We start from the raw sequence: 12,173 nt of genomic DNA, 5'->3' as shown, positions 1-12,173 counted from the left end.
CCACGCCTAGGTCTCTGCCCACTGCTTTGCCAGTTGGGGCAACCCCATTCTACTTCTTGCTCCCTTAAGCAGGAGTAACATGCTTGTACAGTCAGTGGGGCGTTCCCCTCACATGGCTGGTACACATACAGGGTAACAGGAATTTACTACTGCTGCCTGACGGAGCTGCTCCTTTAACTCAGGCAGCAGAGGTGTGTATTTAGGGAGCTGAAGAACCTCGGGCTCAAAGGCAATTGAGGAGTTGTGACAGCCATATTTGCATATACAGTGCCCTCCGTATTCCAGTCTGCCAATCCCCGGCCCTGTTCTGCATTCGGACCAGCTTGTGAGCAAACCCTTAATTTTCACTGGCATTAAAGGGACTTAAGCACATGCTTCACTTCTACCAGGTGCTAAGGTGATATCAGCCCTACAGTCTGGAACAGAAACTTGGAGAACAAGAAAGAGGACTTCAAAAAAATCCAGATGTTCATGCATAACTGTCTCCGTAAAATCCTCCAGATCCACTGGCCCTACGCCATCAGCAATCCAGACGTGGCAGCTGACTCACCAACTTCCTGCTGAAGAAGTCAGGAAGAGAAAATGGTGCTGGATTGGATGCACCTTAGAAAACCAACCTCCACCATCACAAGGCAAGCCTTAAGCTGGAACGCACAGAAAAGAGAGGATGCCCTAGGAACACCTGAAAGCAGACACTGAAAAGATGGGACACACCTGGCCAGAACTGGAAAAGATCACACAGGACAGGATGCTGGTGAATGGCCGTCAATGGCCCACACTCCAAGATGGAGGAGTGGAAGAGGAAGAAAGAGGCTTACTAATACGACTAAGGTGATATCCAGAACAGGGATGTTTTCCTCAAGCTTCATTTCTTCTGCAAGACCAGAGAACAGCCAACAAGCAGCAGGATATGGTAGCATGGTTATTGATTAGGAATCTCTTTATATCCAGCTCCATTTCCTCTTCTCACGCCCCCTCCTTGCGCTGCAGTAGCAGCTGTATCCAGTGGTGAAGACAGCTGTTGCAGGCCCTTGGGGCAAGGTGGGGGGGGCCAGCTCTGCGCCCTGAAAGGGGCGTGGTCAAGGATGGAAGGGGCGGGGCCTGGGGCATTTTGCCCTCAGTGCCATCCAGACCGTGGCTCTGGCCCCGCCCCCTCACAGCCACACACAGCAGCGCTGCCCTGGCAATTCAAAGGGGTCCCAGCTTTGGTTGCCACCACTGCCAAAGTTGCAGTGGCAGCGGCAGGGACTCCAGGGGCCCCTTTGAAACACCAGGTCAGCAGGCCTGGATGTATCTGCCTGCAGGGTACCAGCTGTCTCCAGCTCTGGCTCGTGCAAGCGGGATGACAGCCCTGGAGCACGCTGGTGGTCCCAACGAGCAAAAGAAGAAGTACCAAGCGCGGAAGGTCGCAGTCCCAGCGGGATGTTGGGGAAGTCTGTGGTGAATCCAGATGCAGGCTGAATTTATGTCCTGTGTATGTGGGATTCATTAGCGCACTGGTATTCATTATCTTCACGCGAGGAGCTCATGCAGAGTGTTCGTCTTTATTTCGGGGGGAGGTGGGGATTCAACCACCGCCACTAGAATCCCAGGGGTTTACGCAGTCCTCACATCACTTCACCGCAGCATTCAAGCACGGCACAGTCTAATGGACGTGCCCTCCCAGCACTCCAGTGAGGCGAGGAAGTCCTAAGTGGGGATGAGGAGGAACAGGAAGACAAAGTGACACGCCGTCAGTCGCACGGGAAGCCAGCAGCACAGCGGAGAATTGAACGAGAAGAGAACTGAACGAGAACCCCAGAGTGTCAGGCTAGAAGGCACCCTGACACCCCAGGCCACTCAGAGTGCCTAAAACGCTAGACCGAACCTGGCGTCCAGCCTCCTCCAAACCATAGATTGTTGGTGCCGCCTCTGGTAAATCCACTTCAGGTCCCAAACCTGGGTCTTCCCCACCTCATAGGAATGTTGTGAGGCTAAAAACCATGAAGGATTGTGAGGTGAATCTATAATAAATTTTTACGCCTGCTAAGGCATGTGGGCATGTGCACCGTCAGTAGAAGTGAAAAAAAGAAAAAAAATTCTAGCGGAAGGTTCTCTGCTAATCAGCTGGGCGGCATTTGAAGCTCTCCTGAGCCGCCCCACAGGCGCACTGCTTAGAGGAAACCCTGATCTGTGGGGGGGTTCCTGGTCATGGGCACATGCTCACAGCCTTGCATTGCATTCAGAGACCTAGGCAACTCCTCCCTGCACTGAAAGGAATCCCAGGATGAAGTCTACCAACAACCAACAGCGCTTTGTGCTGACCCATGGGACAAGGCACATGAAACGCCAGCCTCGGCGTGTCGCTTCCACTCCTCTCCAAGGAGCAAGGTATCCCTTTGGTGGGGAGAGGCAGCTGGGGGAGCAGGGCTTCAGGGGAAGGGGTGGTGTGAGGGCAGAACCTCGGAGGGAATGGATGGCAGAAGGACGGGGACACAATTCAGGCATTGGACCTGAGGCGGCTGTCAGTGCAGGGCCTCAGGGGAAGGGGTGGTGACAGAAAGCAGTGGCAAAGAGTCAGCGGCCCCTGACTGCACCTCTTAACTCTGGGACGTAACTAAGCAGATCTGCCATCTGTGAACTGCGTGCAGGGCAGGGAGAAGGAGTGGTATTTTAATGGACATACGTTTGTCAGACTTCCATGTGGGATGATGAGAAACTGAAGCAAAGGAAGCTGCCAAGTGCCTGGCAGGGTGGGGAGTTTGCCTTTGGTCACATACTTTTGAACTGGGGTTGTGGTGTTTTCCCAAATGAATGCTGGGTGCCCTTTTCTTTGGAATGAAAGTTCTGTTTTGTTGCACACAGACTCAGTGCTTGTGAATGGAGAAACACAGCCCCAGGGAGAAGCCCACAGGAGGTGGTAAGTTTTCATAAGAACATAAGAACGGCCATATTGGGGTCAGATCAAGGGTCCATCGAGACCCGTATCTTGTCTTCCAAAAGACGCCAATACCAGGTGCCCCCAAGTGAGTGAACAGAACAAAGAATTATCAAGTGATCCCCCTCCTGATATCCATTTCCAGCCTCTGACAAACAGGCAAGGGACACCGTTCCTACCCATCCTGGCTAATAGCCATTGATGGACCTAACCACCATGAATTTATCTAGTTCTTTCTTGAACCCTCTCAAAGTCTTGGTCTTCACAACCTCTTGTGGCAAGGAGTTCCACTGGCCGTCCATGCGCTACATGGAGAAAATCTTCCTTTTGCTAGTTTTAAACCTGCTGCCCATTAATCTTAGTTGATGACCCCCCATTCTTGTAGGAGAAACCCCTAGCCCAGGGCTTAGCAACCAAAATAGCAAGAAGAGCCATTTTTTTTAATTTGGTAAAAAACTCAGTAATTCAAGAGCCTCAATGCATGAGAATATGAGACAGCCCTTAAAAATAACATCAAACCATCCTTCTGTAACCCCTGTTTTAAGAACTGTGTGCACACAATGATTTCTAATGCGATGCACATTTACTTCAGGATGTTCACAAATTTCCTATGTATTCAATATCCTCACACTTTACGTGTGCGTGTTTGTACCACTGTCTCCTGACTTTCACTCCCGAACCCGCTGTAATTATGCCAATTTTACTTCATTTTTAATTTCAGTTTTCTTTCTTAAAACGCTCGTTGCCCTTCACACCAGGAATGCCGCAAGCTTCCCTTCCCTTTTCCAAATCAAGACTTTATTCCCAACGTGATCAGAACACAGATACAGGATCATACCTCACATCCCATGGCACGTGTTAAAGGAGTAGTTAGCCAATGCTTCAAGATCACATGTCGTTTGCTCTTCAGATATGACTCATTCATTGTTGGGCAGTGTCAGGAGCCACAAAGAAGTCCTTAAGAGATGCATGTGGCTCCAGATCTGCAGGTCTGAGATCCATGCTCTGGGCATTGAACTCCATCTTGGTTGTGCGAACTCCACCTGGCAGAAGGCTCAGCTAACAGCCATTCGGGCTGACATACAGACATGCTCAGTTTCCTGAGCTTCAGGGGGTTTAAAACTTACAGTGAACTTGATGGGAGGGCATGGAAAAAAGAGCAAATTAGGCCGCTGGGAGCTGGCAGAGCTAGAGATGTAGGTCAGAGCTCCTTTATCTCAGCCTAGCTGTGACATTCCCCTAGCGCATACAAACCTTACCCCACTCACTAGCCTGCTCCCGTCTACCGTATCCCTCACCCATCTTCTACTGGCCATTTCCAGACTCCTGACTAGATTACATCTGCCTACCCCTCTGGCAGAGCATCTGAGGGTGTCTTCAACCCGCCACAGTTGATCTGTAGGCGTTCAATTTCGTGTGCCTAGTAGGGATGTGCTAAATGGTACTTGCAGGGCTCCTGGGTTGGCACTGGTACTCCTGCCCCTCATTAGGAGTAAGGGAAGTCGATGGGAGTGAACGCTGTCGTCAACCTCCCTTTGGCTGGGGCCACACTACCCCCTCCTTTCAGAGGGGCTGTGGTAATGTGGCACTTCAGGATACGCTAATAAGGCACTTCTGTGAATATGTAGCACCTCATTAACAAAATGGTGGCCACGTGGGCTTCGAAACTGCCAGTTTCAAAATGCACATTACCCGTGTAACTGGGGGCTTTTTGAAACAGACCCCTGATTTTGAAAGCCCCTTATTCCCATTTGGTTTTGGCAATAAGGGGTTTTTGAAATCAGGGGTCTGTTTCGAAAAGCCCCCAGCTACACAGGCAGCTGCATTTCAAAATCAGCAGCTTTGAACCATGTGCGGGTGCCATTATGCTAATGAGGTGCTGCATATTCATAGTAGTGCCTCATTAGCATATCCCGAAGTGCCACATTACCATGGCCCCTCCAAAAAGAGGGGTTAGTGTGGCCACAGCCTTAGTGTACATGACACGGAAGCTTGAATTAAGGTACGTCAACTCCAGCTACATAATTAATGTAGCTGGAATTGCATACCTTAAGTCGGCCTTCCGCTGTTGATTAGACTGGACACACAGGCAGGACCCCGGTTTGCCTACTAAAATAAACAACCTTCCTCAGCTTTTTTTTTTAGTGTCCAACTCCTTCCAAACAACAATTTACAGCTGTTCACCTGAGGGAGAAATCTTCTCAATAACCACCTTCATTTTTCCTTCAGAAAAAACAGCCGCTGTGGGAAAGCCACCCATGAGGATTTTGTGACCTTGCTAATTTCCCACCAGCCCTACAAGCTATCAATTGCCTATGCCCATATAAATATTTGTCCTCTCTCATAGGGGGAAAATTGTGCTTAAAAAAAGGGGTGAGGAGATAGGAGACATTGCTACATGTCTCAGAGGGCTTTGCTGGAACACAGCCAGGACAGAAGTGACTGAAATATTTTACCATTCCACAGATAGGGACCACACAGGGGGTCTACAGGGGGTACCACCACTTTTGACATTTCATTGTGGCTAGCAAGGCGATGCATTGTACTCAAGGATCTGACTCTCACCATGTGGTGTGTTGGCCAGGGGAGGGCTTCTCCATGAAGCTGAGGGAGGGAAAGAGGCCTGGTGTGCAGGCCACAGCCAGCCAAAGAAGTGGAAGGTCCCATCTGATCTACTAAGGAGGCCTTTTCCAAAACACAAGGGCCCAGTGTCGCCATCTGGTCTGACCACCCCACCGTAGACACTTCAGGGCACAGATTGCACAACCAGCTCCTCAGTCACTCAATAGCATATTCTATTAGGCTATTACCATATGCTAATTGTTGCTTCATGCCCCAGAAGGAAACAGAGCAAAGGATAATATGTGAAAGGGCTGGTGAACAGCTGTCTGCAGCATCCAGTGTTGCTCCAAAAATCTTACCTCCCCTTGCCTCTTTCCTCAGACACAGAAATGGTGCCTGTGCACCAGCCCATTCCCAGGCAAACCTTCCCTGCCTCTCCTCCAGCCCCCTGCATTTTACCTGTTGGCTCCCGCAGAGGATAGCCCAGTGCATAAGGGTGAGCTCCTGCACCAGAAGGACCTCTGCCCTCCACTGGTGTCCTTCAAAAATGTCCCATCTGGAACCCTTCCCGTACCTCAAGCTGGCTTATGCCTAGTGTGGGTGGTGCATTCCTCAGGGCAGGAACACAGACATTCCTCTCTGCCCAGCAGGAGCCACTTGTCCATGATCCATGTTTCCACAGGGTAGTTCTCTGTCTTCCCCCAGTGACTAGCCCGTGTCTTGTGCTAGAGTCTGCCACTGCCACGGAGCTATGAGACCTGGTTGCTCTAGTTCGGCTGTCCCGTGCAGGGTTCTCAGCTGAAGGCCCTGTTGACAATTCATGGTGCTCTATGTAACACAGAGACTATTCGTATTGTTTATCAGCGCCATACATAAGGGATATTGAGTGAAGAGCTATTCAATAAAGGAGACATTCCAAACCACCTGGGACTCTCGGCTCCGCCTGCATTTTGTCCTAAAGTTGACGGATGGAGAGTTTACAGCTAGCACAAAGAGACCCCTCCCATCCATCTGTATGGCCCAAACAATCAAAATCCCCAATAACTTCACAAATGTCAACTGCATGGGCGAGATTTCCATCCCGCAATAAAACCAACAGCTCTGCTCTGGAGATGGAAAACAATAAAACAGCAGAAACCTGCGTGCTCTTCTCCTGCCAAAGAAAAAAAATAATCGTTGCCTACAACAGACTAAGTCCGGTCATATCGCTGTCCTGAAAATAAAACATAAAGCCTCGCACAGCAAAAGAGGCAGAGGTCTCTGCAGAAATCCTCCGCAATGAGGTGCCACTTGTACAGCCAAGTTATTTTCAATAATGAATGTCACGGACAAGGGCAAGAAAACCAGACAGAGAAATGGCATTAGTCCAAACAAACAAACAAAAAAGAAGCCTAGTAATATAATGTAAGTACTGTGGGCTTATAAGAAACAATATATGGGTCTGGAAATGAATGGATCAAAATTGATGTAACAAGTATTAAGGGTGGACAAAAGAATGAGGGAATGAACTGTCACCCACTTCCAGTGGGCTTTAAAGAGAGACTTGAAAAACAAGCAAACAAGAAAATAAATCTCACCCAAACCCATTCCACCACCATTCATTGCATTTCCTCTTCCCTGACCCCTCAGCCAGAAGGAATAGATCAGTCCAATGGGTTTCCACCCCCATCCCCCCCCGCCCCACACACACACCCCAAAAGGAAAACAGGAAGGCCTTGAGCTTGGTTAAGGAACCTTGACTTTATCTTGAAGTCCTGAAAGTCAACATGATATCATGACATCCAATCCTCAGCCCCTTACGTGGAATGGCCTGAATGAGACGGTAGCATATAAGGTCTAGTTCTGGGACCCTCCACTACAGAAAGGATGTGGAAAAATTGGAGGGAGTCCAGCAGAGGGCAATGAAAATGAAGAGAGGGCTGGAGCACATGACCTACAAAGGGTGCTGAAGGAAATGGGCTTATTTAGTTTACAGAAAAGAAGAGTGAGGCGGGATTTGGTAGCAGCCTTCAACTTCCTAACGGAGGGGTTCCAAAGAGGATGGAGAGAGGCCGTTCTCAGTGCTGGCAGATGGCAGAACAAGGAGCAATGGTCTCTAGTAGCAGTGGGTGATGTCTACATTGGTTATTAGGAAGAACTGTTTCATTAGGAGAGTGGCGACGCACTGGAATGCATTACCTAAAGAGGTGGTGGAATCCCTAGAGCTTTTTAAGGCTAAGTGTGACAAAGTCCTGGCTGGGATGATTTAGCTGGGGATGGTCCTACTTTGAGAAGTGAGATGACCTCCTGAGGCTTCTTCCAACCCTAATTTTGTCTGAGTCTATATTCTGTCACACTATCATCTTGGGTTACTTTCTGCACCCACCCACCCCGCAACACACACACGCTTCTTTCCTCGTAACCTATCTTTCACTCTCCCGGCTTCTACTTCAATCCTGAAATCAACATCCCTGCATTAGCACAGCACAAATCAAAGGACCACCACCATGCTGTAAGGCAAAAGAACCCAGTCAAATGAGATTCCTGATCAAAACATAAACCAACATCCAAGCAGTAAGTGTCAGAGTCAACCAGGCAGCCAAAGCACCCATTTGAAAAAGCACCCATTGGCCCTCCAGTGTTCCAACAATATAAATCAAAGCTGTACGTCTTCTCTCACTCCACTGCGTGCCTGTTCAAAGCAGATGAAATCAATACCCTTCACTTGTCAAAAGTAAGAGTAAAATGAACACACCCCTTTAATCAAAGAAAGGTAGGTAGCACAAACAAGAAACTTGAATGTTTTGCCTTCCAAAGATAAAGAGGCTATAATGGATTTTAATTACATTTTTTGTGTAATCTCTCAAGCTCAATTTCCTTAGAGTTGCTTGTTTTTCATTTCTTTGGGTATTTGTGTGTCATCAGTAAACCTGAAGGATAGGTCCATCAGTGACTATTACTCAGGTTGACAGGATTGATGTCCATGGCCTGTGATTGTCAGATGTTGGAAATGGATGACAGGAGAGGGATCGCTTGTTGATTACCTGATCTGTTCACTCCTCTGAGACATCAGGCATTGGCCACCACTGGACACTGGGCTAGATGGACCTTTGGTTTGACCCTGTATGACTGTGCTTATGTTCTTTGAACTTTAACAGTGAGTGGTTCTGAGTGTTTGCCCCCCTCAAAAGTAAATGCTGGTCTCTACAAGAAAACCCAAAGTCTATGTACTGCTTTTTCAATGCCAGACAGGACACGGGGAGAGGACACATGGGCAAGTCTGAGTTCAGGGAAATTATCCACAAAAACGTGTCCCCGTTCTCCACTGTTTTCGCCTTTGGGCAGTCTTGTGCTCTTGTGAGACATGGATGTCAAATGCAGCCATGCTGACACTACACACTTTGGTGTAAATGGCGACACAACATGTAAAGCAGGGAAGAATTCAGGTCCTAGAGGACCAGCTCTGAGCTGGTGCGAATCAACATAATTCTATTGAAGTCCATGGGACGTGGCCCGTTTACCCTTGCTCCATGTTATATTTATATTCAGGCTTCAACCAGGCTCAGGGCAGCCATGTGGTAGAGGCTGTACAAACCCAGAACACTACCGAGAGCCCGGGTGCCATGGAGTTGGCCATCTAAGTGTAACAGAAGATGAAACAGTGCGTGTGACACACAACGGAGCAGTTTCTCATCTGGAGTTGTTCAGCAGAGCCCCAGTGACTTTGATACAAAGCCCTGGTGACTTCCATATTAAGTCTTCCACTGTGCTGACAGGTTCAGAATGGGCAATATGGAAGAGAGACTGGTTAACCTCACAGACCCATCTCCCTCCAAAACGAGAGTGGGCAAATTTAATCCAGCCTGTGATTTGGTGCAGAGCCTTGAGCTCCCAGCAAAATCTCTCAGCTCCTATTGGCTGGAAAACAGCCAATGGGAGCTGAGAGAGTCTGCTGGAGGTGAGACTTCAGCACAGCTCCTTTTGGCTGGAAAGTGGCCAATGGGAGATGAGAGGTTTTCCTGGGGACAGAGGCAGTGGACAAAGCCTGCCCTGCAGTATGGAGGAGCTAGGCAGTGTGGGGCTGCTGGCCAGCAGGGAAGCCTACCTGAAAGTGCTGCTTGGTTCAGTGTCTCCTGGCCAGAGCCTATCTCTGGCACCCCACCCTCTCCTGTACCCCAGCTCCCTTGTAGATTCTGCACCCCCTTCTACATTCCTCCCCCAGGCCAGAATCCTGTCCTGTACCCATATCCCCTCCCGGGCCCTGCTCCTAAATCCTCTGCACCATCCCTACCACATCCGAGGTCACAACTCCTGCTCAGACCCAGTACCTGCTCCTACACCCCTCCTGCAGGCCAGAATCCTCTCCCAAACCCATAACCCCTCCCAGACCCTGCCCCCCAATCTCCTGCCCCAGGTCACAGACCATTCCTTCACTCAAACTCCCTCTCAGACCTCATACCCTCTGCTGTACCCCAGCTCCCCAGCCTGAGCTCCCTTCTGCACTTACCCTCTAACCAGATTCTACACTACACTCCCCAAGAAAAGTGCAGCTTGACCGGTTCCAAAACTCTTGGTGTGTTCCCCCCCCATGAAAAATTATAGCCCAGACCTGCTCCAAAGCTTCTGTGAGCCAGGAGAATGGTTAAAAACCCAGGCGCCCATCCATTGTATTCCCAGATACGGAGCTGGCGCGAATGCTGATACATACCAGACACTTCACCACACTCGTCTGATCATTTGCAACAGCACCTGTCCCGGCAAATGTGCTAACAAGGCACTCAGATGAGCCCCATGCTGAGGCAAGCGGCTGGCTAGAGAAATGACGGTGTCTAACGATTTCTGATTATTCATTATCTCAGCATCTCATGATCCCTTCGTAATGAATTTGCTTTTTACTCCCACTGTTAGATGTTAAGCAAAGAGTATTTTTCACTCTCTTTGTTTCCTTCCTGACAGATACTTGGCGCTAATAATTTATTTTATTTCACCATTCTTTTTGCTGAAAGCTTTCTGATGCATTTAATTTTTCATCCTGTCAATGAGACGCTTGGCAGAGAGAGGTGCTTTCTAACAGCCCATTTGCAAATTAGCCAAGCAACTCACCACCAAAACAGCTTGCATTATTGTGTTATGATATTAGCCCAGCTTCGTTACTTTCGAAGGTTGAAGCTTATAAACCTGGGGCAGACGCTTAGCTTCATGACACAGGAGTTAAGACTGTCACAGCATTTCCACAGGGAAGCAGTTAGAACGACAAAGGTTGGATGTCGTGCTCCAGAAAGCACCTCAAAGTCCAGGTGTGTGCCCAATTTTCACACCAATGGTGGCACTCATCAACAGGCCTCTTTCTACTGACCAGTGGTGGCTGGACCGGACCCTATCTCATTTTCTTCAGGGTGCAGGGTAGTCCTGGAGTTCTCGTCAAAAGAGGCTTCTGTGTGGGATTAATGGCATCAACTCCCACCTGGGTGATCAACCTGTGGAACTTCTTGCCAGAGGATGTTGTGAAGACCAAGGCTAGGTCTATACTACAGTGACCTGAAGACAGAAGTTATGGTCTGAAATGATATTCTGACAAAACTTCTGTCTACAGATTGTAGCCACACCTGAAAGCAGATTGCTCTGTCAACAAAGAGAGGCCAGATTGCCCAGCTGCTCTCTCACAAGAACGGCCAACTGGAAGCACAGCAGACAAGGCTGCCCAATGACTTGGAAGCCCTGTTGACAGCAGGACCCCTGGAGCATCCACGCAGCTTTTTTGTTGACGGACTCTGTCAAGACAGATGTTCTGCCTCATGGGGGAGAGGCAGAAGGCTGCCAATAAAAGTGCTGAGTTCTGTCAACAGTATGTCGACAGAAGCATTTTTAATTTGGATACTCCATCAGTTTTGTCAACAAAACCCTCTAGAGCAGATATAGCCGGAGACTTTAACAGGGTTCATAAAAGAACTACATAAGTAAATGCAGGATAGGTCCACCAGTGGCTGTTAGCCAGGATGGGCAAAGATGATGTCCCTAGTCTCTGTTTGCCAAAAGTTGGGAATGGGCAATAGGGGATGGATCACTTGATTATTCCCTGTTCTGTCCCTCTGGGGCACCTGGCACTGGCCACTGTCAGAAGACAGAATACTGGGCAAGATGGGCTATTGGTCTGATCCAGTGTGGTCATTCTTATGTTCTAAATGCCACAAGAAGACACTTGTGAGGCAAAACAGCCTTTCCAATTCCATCCCTGGCTGGGACCACAGGGCCAGTTCCTGCTGTTGGTACCATCAGTGAAAAGGTGGTGTGATTCAGCCAAGTCAGTGGTGTCACTTTCTATTTACACCAGCACTACTGTACACATGTGAAACTTGGACAACATACAAGCTTCATCTGAAGGCACTTGAACAATGTCATTAATGCTGCCTCAGGAGAATCCTAAATATCCTTTGGGAGAACAGGCGCATGAACACTAGCATCCTGAAAGAGTCTAACAGGACCAGCACTGAAGCTATTACCATTCACCAACAACTTTGTTGGACTGGTCATGTGGTTCAGATGTCTGACCAGCACCTCCCCAAACAGATTCCATTTCTGGAGTTGGAGGAAGGACAGAGAAGCATTGGGGGCCAGCAGAAGCGATATAAGGATGTGCTGAAGGCACACATGAAAAAGTGCAGCAGGGATGTTGACACTCGGGAGAACTTTGCCCAGGACCGTCCCCAGTGGAGAG

The sequence above is a fragment of the Carettochelys insculpta genome, chromosome 2 (assembly GCF_033958435.1).
Source record: "Carettochelys insculpta isolate YL-2023 chromosome 2, ASM3395843v1, whole genome shotgun sequence".
Classification (NCBI taxonomy): domain Eukaryota; kingdom Metazoa; phylum Chordata; order Testudines; family Carettochelyidae; genus Carettochelys; species Carettochelys insculpta.
The sequence above is the reverse complement of the archived record's forward strand: the minus strand, read 5'-3'. Positions refer to the sequence as shown.